The sequence below is a fragment of the Macrobrachium rosenbergii genome, chromosome 2 (assembly GCF_040412425.1).
Source record: "Macrobrachium rosenbergii isolate ZJJX-2024 chromosome 2, ASM4041242v1, whole genome shotgun sequence".
Lineage (NCBI taxonomy): Eukaryota > Metazoa > Arthropoda > Malacostraca > Decapoda > Palaemonidae > Macrobrachium > Macrobrachium rosenbergii.
This window is the reverse complement of record NC_089742.1, coordinates 46,372,401-46,382,717: the sequence shown is the minus strand read 5'-3', so window position 1 is coordinate 46,382,717 and position 10,317 is coordinate 46,372,401. Positions and strand designations below refer to the sequence as shown.

Genomic DNA, 10,317 nt, shown 5'->3' with positions numbered 1-10,317 from the left:
CTTTATAACCACAGTGTACCATAAGTTGTTTGTTGCTACAGGGTTAAAATCAAGGAGAAGTCATTTCTACTATGGCAGATAGTTTTTCTTTGAGTGTTTTTTTATGATAAGTATTTTAAATGTTTTGACTATGGCTTACCAATATAAGGAAGTCCTTTTATATAATAAGGGAGCATTGTATTATGTCCTTGTTTTTGCTATATATGGATTACTTTCAAAACTTTCAAAAACATTTTGTCTAATTGCTTCCTGAGACTGATCTAAAATATTGTACAGAACTTTTCATAGATTTCTCCCTGAATTTATCCCCAAAGAATTGTAAATTTTTATAAAATCCTCGTGTTCAAAGAATTTGTAAATCAGTGACAGCACTTTCATTTCAGGAATCTCATTAAAGTCAAATTGTAAGTTTCAAGTCTTTGTCATGTGAATAAAATTTGGGCAGTAATTTTTGTTTTCATCTATAACAGAGTTTTGCACTAATTTTTAAAACTGGTTTAATGCTGATCCCACATGTTTACACTCGGGAATTTGTCATTTGTGAGGAGTTTTTTCAGATACTCAGTTTGTCGAGTCATTTGGTGTCTAAACTTGGCTAATAGTGTTTTTCTAAGGAGTACTGTATTAAGACTTTCTTATTGTGCGATTACATGGTACTTGTTGCCTTATTCTTTACAAGAAACTTGTTCACCATGGTTAAAATGCATAGGTAGTCATTGCCCACCAAATGCCTGCTTGCTGACACCAGTTCCAATGCAAGGACTAGTCTTTATGGTAAAACTGTATAATCAGTTTCTGTCTAGATTAACAGATCATACCAGTTCTTAGAAATCTGTTGACATCCATACTTAGCTTTAAGATCAGTGGGTTTTCATTCAGTGTGAAGCCTTTTGAATAAGTTTTTATTCTGTTGAGACTAACAGTTTCATCTGAATTGGAGTTGTTCAAAAACAAGTTTTTATTCTGTTGAAACTAAGTTTCATCTGAATTGGAGTTGCAGTATGTGAAAATTATCTTAAAGACATTACTGCAATGGTGGTTATAGTTTACATTCCTATTTTTAAAGGCTATGTGTTACATTCCTATTTTTAAAGGGTTTACTGTTACATTAGGAATAGCCTTTCTGCAATGGTGGTGATAGTTTACATTCCTATTTTTAAATAGTGTTACAACTATTTTTGGTTTATCAGAATAGCCTTTCAACATTTATCATACATTGCAAAATAGCTTAAAATATGTAATCATGGAAAAACTGATTCTCAGATCTATTTTTTTATTTATTCTAGTGCCTGCATTAAAATGGCTGCTGTAAATTTGCATTGCAGGATCTTTAAATGACCATACTATTCTTATCATTAGGTAATTTAAAATTCATGTATTCATAAAAAGTTTTTAATCCACGAACTTTTTCTCCAATGCTAATGTAATAAATACACATTTGTAGGATTCTTTATACATATCTACATTAGTGAAGAACTGTTAATTTTTTCATTGTGTCTACTAACAAACTAATTTCATGAAAGAAAGTTACACAGTGACAAGACCTCATGTGGGCAAAATATTTCTTGGAGACTAACGTATGAAGCATCCGTAACTGTCATTCCCTTATATTTTTTCTATATAGCTCTTCTATCATTATCTCAAGTTATGTCAAATTAATACACTTTAAAACTTTACACACATTTCGGATAAACTTAACCTACTATAAGCAACCCTTCCTCAGGGAATTCGCACGGAGGAATTTCCAGGTTGAGGGGAGCTGGTCCTTTACGAATGCGCCCAGCTGTGTCGTAGTGAGAACCATGGCAGGGGCAATAATAGCCACCAAAGTCACCTGTGAGAAAAAATGCAAGACTTAAGGTCATAATCTTCAACTAGTTTCATTTTTAAGAAAAAAAATACTTTATAATGCTTACTGACGTAACTCACTATTCCACCTTCAAGTGAAAGCCCTTAACCCCTAACTTCATTTTGTATTGTTCTAAAAATTCAGGGAGACAAGGCTAAATATACTTCGTATAAGGATGGTGCTCCCATTGTTAATGTACACTGTGAATGAAAAATTAGAATTTTTTATTTCACAAAACTTTTACTTATGTGGACATGCTACTTTAGAGAGAATTTTAATGGCTTAATAGAATTCTGTCAAGTCAAAGATCTAAGAAATTTGATATTGAATCCTGAGTAGATCCACAGTATTCACAATGGTCTGAACACCTGTCAAATGCCACAATTAACAATGACAACAAAGGTGCAAGTTCCTTGTTATTCCACATGAACAAGAAAAACCACAAGTTCTTAATGAATTACCCACCAAGTTCTTGAGAGTTAAAATGTCATATGGTTAAGCTTCTTTATTAAAAACTACCCACAATATACTTTTCTATAGGAAAATGAAGCAAATTAAGTCTGAAAGATAAAATTGAGACATTTAGTTTAATAACAACCCATCAATCAGAGCCCTTATTATGGTCCATGAAATCTCAAAGAATAGGACTGAAGCAAAAAGAGTAGCTAATAGCCATTATGAATGCATGTACACCTTGATTCTTCACTGTGGAGTAATTACATTCCTCATTGCATTGCATGTCTGAGAGCAAACTCTCCAGATTTTGCTTTGGTATCTGGAATAAGTTTTCTAGATTTACTCCCATTTTAAATTTTCTTATCAATAACCTGATTCCTCCATTTATCTTTTACAAAAGTATATCATCACTTTCTAGCAGCAACCTCCAAATATTGCCAGCTAATGTTTTTTTTTTTGCTCTGTTGTGAAGTAATGTAATATAGGCATTATCTACATTTTAATGCACGTATTGTTTATAATTACATCTGCTGTCCTATGACATTGTTTGTTCATACACAGAAACCTTGGTCTTAACATAAATTTTCTTGAGTGCCTAGCTGGAATGTGGATGTTAATAGCACAAGGTTTTGGTGGCAACGGGAGATAGCCAAATGGGGAAAGAGGTGGCACACCCCGACCTGGTTTCTCCTCGTGGATTTTGTGATGCTTCAGTTCTCTAACCACCTTCCAAGCAAGACGACTGCTGTCTTTCTTGCTCAGAAGTCGGTTGTTTTAGCACTTCCTGCCCATTTTACGCCTTGGCATCCCGGTTTTTCATTCTCTTTTTGTCATGTTTTAGCATTTCCAGAAATGCAAACCCATGAATCATCTAAGCAATCCAGGCCTCAGAGAAGATGCCCAGGCATCAGTAATGCTGTTCCTGCTGCACGAGATGCGCACCTTTCAAGGTCACACATCTGTGTGTCTTCTGCTTTACCCGACAAATGGCGTCCAGTTACTGTCTCCGTGTGGCAACTCGTGGTCGAAAGAAATCACCCATAAGAACCATGAATCTCATGGATTGTACTTCTCCACAAGAAGTCACAGTTCTCTCCTCGTCTTCTACTCATCCTGCTCAAGGAACGAGTGTTTCTGCCACAGCTATGAAGAAGGACAACAAGGCTCCCATTAAGAAGTCAAAGTTGAGAGAACGTTCTCAGGTCCAGTACCGTTCTCTTACAACCCATAGTCCACGTTCAAACCTACAAGGCCATAACTGTTTTCCGTAACAGAGTCCTAAATGGTTGTGCAACCATACATGGCTGTCGTTCTCTTGTTATTCGCGCTCCTGTTCTCACAGACAGGACTGCGATGCATGTTCTTGCTCACACGGTCGTGACTATTCTCCACGTAATGGGAATCCTACATGGCTGCGTATCCAACAACCGCCTTCATCTCCTCATCAAAGTACACGCTTCCGTTCTTGCGCATGGGATCGTGATCAAGACAAGGACCTTCTCGTTCTGCAGAACTCTATACTCCCGAGAAGGTCTTAGGCCTTGAGCAAGCTTATGCCCCAGTAATCAACAAAGATTTTTGCTGCCTCCAATTCGGTTGACAAGACGGATTGAGAACCCAGTGAACAGGAAGCAGAAGGTCCTCTACCCTAGATGCAGACAATCAAGAACTTAAGACAACCTGCGCAGAAGTTGTTGAACTCATTCTTGGGTAAAACGACTTGGCTGAAGAGACTGTGGCTACCACTTTAGCTTTTTCTTTGGGTCTAGAGGCCCTGGTTGGGCCCAAGAAAGAAACGAAAGCATCTTTGGGGTTGCCATGCTCTAATCATGCTGACTACATCTCAACCAAGTGAATTCTCTCATCTCTGGACGGGACAATATTTGCTTTGATCTAGTAGATCTTTTAAGTTACTCCTCCACCACTTCCAAGGCATAGACGTTTCTTCAGTAACCCCCAAGACTGTGTTACAAGCAAGACAAGTGGATCCAGACCTAGTTTGATTAGGCCCAGGCCTATCATTAGACCAATTTAAAGTGGAGGGTACCTCCTCCACACACCAGGAGTGGCTACAATGGAGATAAGCGCTTCTACGGCTTTTCAGGCAGTCTCATGGCTTGACATATGTTCGACAGCAGTGGGCAAGGTCTCTTCTGCCTCCATAGTAAGCAACAATGAAGAGGATGCCACCTTCCTTAGACTGCTGCAGCCTTGCGGCAAGACTATTTCATACTTGACTCATTTAACAGCAAATATGTGGGCCAATTGGTTAATCCAAGACTGGGACTATCTACTCCAATTTTGCCACAGCTTAGTCACAGTAACAAATTAAATTTGGAGAAGTCAAATCTCATGCCCAACCAATGGATCCTTTACCTGGGCATGCATAAATACACAACAGCAGCAAAGGTCTTTCCATCTGATCAAAACACAGAGAAGTTCAGGGCCTGCATTCAGTCCTTCCTTTCCAGACAGAACAGCCGGCACTTCAATGGCAGATCGTTCTAGGTCACCTTTCGTCCCTGGAGAAGCTCATTCCTCACAGACATCTCCACCTTCAATCCCTTCAATGGAGATTGAAAGTTTTGGTCCCCTTCAAGGGACTCTCCTTCTTCCAGGTTCCTCTCTTGAAAGATGCCTCGAACGAGGGTTGGGAAGCACACTTGGAAGATCTTCTGACTTCAGGGTGTGGGATCACCGAGACAAACAGCTTCACATCAACGTCCTGGAGCTAAAAGCAGCCTTCCTAGCCCTTCAGGAATTTCAGGAAAGGGTGATAGGGTACTCCGTGGTCCTCTGGTCCTCATGTCTGACAATACCACAGTGGTAGCATATGCCAACAAGCAGGTCGGAGGGGGATAGTTTCCCATCAACTTCATGAACTGACAGTACATAACACCAGTGCGCAGTGACTCACTCAGTGGATTTCTCAGCCAGATACATTCCAGGCAAGAGGAACATTGTGGCAGACAAGCTGAGTTGTGGGGTCAAGTGCTGGGAACATAGTGGTCACTTCATCTGTTAGTAGTGGAAAGGCTATTCCATCTGTGGGGAAGGCCAACAGCAGATTTCTTTACAACCAGACAGCCAACAGCAGATCTCTTTACGACCAGCCAGCCAACAGCAGATCTCTTTACGACCAGACAGACAGCCAACAGCAGATTTGTTTTACGTTCCAGATACAAGAGAAACATGACCTCCCCCTCTCAGAACCTCAGGATGACCCTAGTGGCCACATGCAGAGTGGTACCCTAATCTTCTAGTTCCGCTGACTGAGGCAGATTCCCCTGGCACAAACTTCTTTGCCAACCTCACATCAAGAGGTTCCATCAATTGGTAGGATCCCTATCTCTTCACAGCTGGAGACTATCCAGTATCTCCAGCAAGCATAAGGCTTTTCTCGCAGAGCAGCAACAGAGGTGTCTGGCTATCTCAGATGATCATCTACAGCCATGTACCAGGGAAAATGGGCCATCTACTGTGCTTGGTGTCGTCAATAGGGTTTCTCTGCAGTTGGAACTTCTATTCAACAAGTAGCGGACTTCCTCATATTCATCCGTGGGGAGAAGCTACTCTCTGTGTCAGCCAAGGGCTATAGAGCTGCTCTAGGATTAGTTATGCATCTGAAAGGTGTAGACCTTTCTGTCTCATGGGAAAAATCTATGCTTCTTAAAAGTTTTGAACATCCCTGTTTCCTGAGAGATCTTAAGCCTCCTAATTGGGATTTGACCCTGGTACTTAGCAGCCTCACTGGTGCTCCATATGAACCCTTATGGGATTCATCAGACAGAAATTTAACCCTCAAAACAGTCTTCTTACTGGCCTTGGCTTCATCGAAGAGAGTAGGTGAACTTCATGGACTCTAACACTCGAGGGGTTAGGGTCTGTAACCTTCGATTCTATCCCTGAATCTCTAACCTTGAATCTATCCCTGAATTCAGAGCCAAGACTCAAAATCCCTTGGTTCATGATGATAGGTTCAAGTCATTCTTGATCCTCCTTGAGATTTTGTAGGTAATGACCCAGACAAATTACTTTTATGTCCTGTAAGGGTACTGTGTAGCTATCTAAAAGGACTAAACTTCTCAGACTTGAGCGTCAAGACTTTTGTTAGCACAGGACGGAACATGAAAGAAGTATCCAAGAACACCATCTCCTTTTTGCTACATGAAGTGATTAAGCAAGCATACAGTACCTCTTCACATACAATGTCAAAACAGTGTATGCAAGAGCCATGATGTTAAGGGCTTTGGCCCTTCCATCACTTTTAAGGGCTTTGGCCCTTCCATCACTTTCAAAAAGAACTTGTTGGTTCATAGGATTCTGAAGGCTGGTACATGGCTTCGCCAAACGACGTTCACACCCTTCTATCTGCAGGACACTGCCCAAAGGTCCTTGGACACTTTTTCCTTAGGTCGGTGGTGGCTGCTCAACAAGTTGTGCAGCTCATCCAGTGGCCCTAGCGGGACAGTTTGTATCTTACCTAAGATGTTGGGTATGAAAGGGAGAGTGAATGGGATGACTGGCCTTCTTCCTTTCTCTTTCTTTTCCTCCTCTTCTGACAGGTAGTGGAGAGGTTTGAACCATCCTTTGCTGGAACTCGTTAGATACAGGTGAGTGAGCACCCATTCTATTTGTCATATTTGATTGTTCATGCACAATACAAATTTCTTAGTAGAAGCAAATCCCTTCCACTCTCTTACAAGGGGGGAGAGGAACTGGCAACAGAACAAGGTTGGTAGCTAACGTGAGTTTTGTTGTCTCCAACAACTACAGGTTCTTTCCCTTCTTCCATGACACAATATAGACAGGAGTTCCCACTGTCTCTTAGCCTGGATGTCTAGCTGTTAAGTAACCCTTTGCAAAAGATCAGAGGCATATGACCCCTTCCTAAGCTCTAACAATTGGCCAGGAAGTTAAGACCTCAGGTTTGTTAGTAATGAAAAATACAAATTGAATTAAAATTTGTCATCTTTTATACCAGATATCAATCATGTCTAGTCCTCAGGCTGATAATTATCTGATGTTCTGCTGTCACTTAATATAACTGAGTACCTATTTACATATCAAAGTCTTGTTATTTTGAGTATCAATTTTTTCTTTCAGCAATATGTATGCTGCATATTTATATTTTCACTATTGTGTAATTCTGTGTATCAATACATATCACTTGTGTAGTGCTTTCATGCTGCAGCATCTACTAAGTGTGCTGTATTTTGCTTGTAAGTTCCAGGAATGGATGAAGGAATGGTCATCCTTCTCCTGTTCTTAGAAAACACCAAAATAGCTCAATACACTGTCTAAACCCTCAAAAGTCATACTGTGCTCGAACCTTCCACACATGCTCTTCAAGAAATAGCATTTGCCCTTTAAGGCAAGAGGACAGCCTTCAGCTTGAGGAGGAAAGGGATATGAAAAATTTATCCAACCAGATACATCTCTTCCACCAGTAGGGCTTTTCTCATGAGATTTTGGAGTTTCTGGCCCGAGTTAGGGGCAGTTTATGTGGGCGTGATTTGAGTTGATTACAAAATCCCATTTGTAGGACTAGTAAGTACTTGCACACACTGTGATGACTGGTAAGTATTTGCACACACTGTGGAGTAGGGGACTTAAGATATTGATCTGGAGAGAAGCTTAATGTTTTGGACAAATAAAGTGGAGTCAATGACTGGGAACACAGACATTGAGTAATTGACTGACTGATCACCTGGTTTCTCCAGTTACCTGGTCCATGTTCCCAAAGGCAATGAATGCATGGTGCCCGATTATCAACCCCAGCAAGCTGAATGAGTTCTGGTCTTAGACCCTTCTCAGGATGGAGGTGGCAAAGAACTGACTTCCAGGATGCATACGCAACTGTCCCAAGTCATCTGACAAAGGAACTAAATTTTGTCTGGAGGCAAAACCTTCCAGTTTTGGCCTGGTAACAATTCTGCAGGTTTTCCCCAGACTCTGAAACCAGAGACAGCACTGAAACTCAAAGGTATTAGAGGCATCTGGACAAATGGTTAATTCTAACAGGACAGTTGCAGAACTTCAATGCATGTCAGCATCTGGACCTGCACTTTAACTGGAGGAAGTCTAGTTGGTTCCCTTCCAATAGGGGATGTGAACCAACACTGTAGCCAGAATGGTTCACCCTTCAGAGGAAAGGAGCTCAAGACTGTTTATGATGATTAGGGAGTTGTCATAACAATTATGATGATTAGGAGTTGTGGCAACAATCATGTTCTAATTAGCTATGCAAGTCTCTGTCTTTCCTGGTAAAGCTAGCCATTTACAAGTTTCCCTTGACAATATTTTTCAGTTCTTTTGAGAAAATGGCACCTCTTTTTTGATTGAGGCTTTATTTAGTGTTCATCTGTCTTAAATTCACTTCCAGATGGTTTGAATCATAATATGATTTATCGGTGTTTGGTCTGTCTGTACCATCAGCTAATTTCCTTTGTTCAATTTTTGGTTCAATGCCAAAGACTTACTATATACATCTATGCACTTTTGAAGACATCACAATCTTCATTGATGCATCTCCAAATCTCAAAATCAGGAACTTTATCGGAGGAAACAGCCTCAAACTCTCCTTATATGGATTCTGGCATCTTCACTTTTTTTTTTTTTGCTCTTTATCAAAAGTTTTCCTCCTTGGTCCAAACCTTGATGGTTTTAGACTATGAGTGGCAAAATGAACTACTGTTTTTAGCAACAAGAAATGGATTGGAACATAAAATTTAGGCCAAAAGTCAAGCGCTGTGACCTATAAGGTCATTCAGTGCTGAAAGGGGAAACAGAGTATAAGCATTTCAAAGGTGTAACAGGAGTAAAATCTAGCAGTTGCACTATGAAACAATTATTAGGAGAGGGTGGATATGAAGATGGAAGAAAAAGAATATGAATGGAGATCCAATAAAAGGTATGGAAGGGGCTGCAGCTAGGAGCCAAAAGGATGCTGCAAAGAACCTCAAGTAATGCCTACAGTGCACCACATGAGATACACTGACGACACTCTCTAAGAGGGGTTTCTAGCAACAAACCCTTTGCATTACCCTGGGCCATGCTACTGTTATCTGTGCCTGTGGTCATCAATGAGAGCATGTCATGGGGCCCAATATGTACAAGGGTTCATTCTAGAATTAGCCAATGAAAAGGGGCAAAAAAGGGAAAAACTAAAAATACGATAATAAAGGAAAGTCTGAAAATTACAGATACACTCAACTTCCCATGTAGTCCATTTCCTGGTAAAGACACCAGTGAAACTTAACTCCCTTAATGTCCACTTTACCCCACCCCAAAATGGATGACATCAGTTAGTTATAAATGATTTGTTTAACCAGACCTCTGAACTCTTTTAGGTTCTTTAAAACAAGAGCTTTAAAACAGCCATTACCTCACCTTGTTCCAAAAACATCATCACTTTTTGCTGATTACTCAATGAATGACAAAAAATTACTGATAAACTAATACTGGCTTTAGAAATGTAAAACTGCTAAATTACCAGTCTAACCGTAGCCAGTAAAAGTCAAATGGCGAGTGAAAGCATGCAGTATACAAGGCCAAAGGATTTTCTCTAGCAGATGATGAGACAATCACCAGTTTTCTTATATCTTCAACTAGAAAATCAGGACTCTGCAGTTCTGTACTTATCGAGCATTAAGACACAAGTAAAATAAAAGGTTTGTGCGTATGAATACATTTTACAACAAATGTTAATCTCTCATACACCTCTGGTTTCTCTTGTTAAAGCTACTCAAATCCAAAATAAGGAACCATTTTCATCCAATGAATGTGCACTTTATGCAATAAATTCAAAAATAACATTGTTATACTGTAACCTGTCCTATATAGTCTTCCTACAACATACTGAACAGAAAGTTTATAAATGTCACCTAACACAAAACATGCATATATGAAATTCTGCATGTAGCTTTTGAATACTACCCAATTGACTAGTCACAAATAATATTTAAATGCATTTTAATAAAATAGTCAATTTCATAACAGTTAATCGTACT

At 39.8% G+C, this 10,317-nt stretch overlaps 1 pseudogene; it reads right to left on the bottom strand.

Annotated features, from left to right (window-relative positions):
• Positions 1 to 1,376: 1,376 nt before the first annotated feature.
• Positions 1,377 to 10,317, bottom strand: part of LOC136846056 (cytochrome b-c1 complex subunit Rieske, mitochondrial-like) — a 30,975-nt pseudogene continuing 22,034 nt past the window's right edge.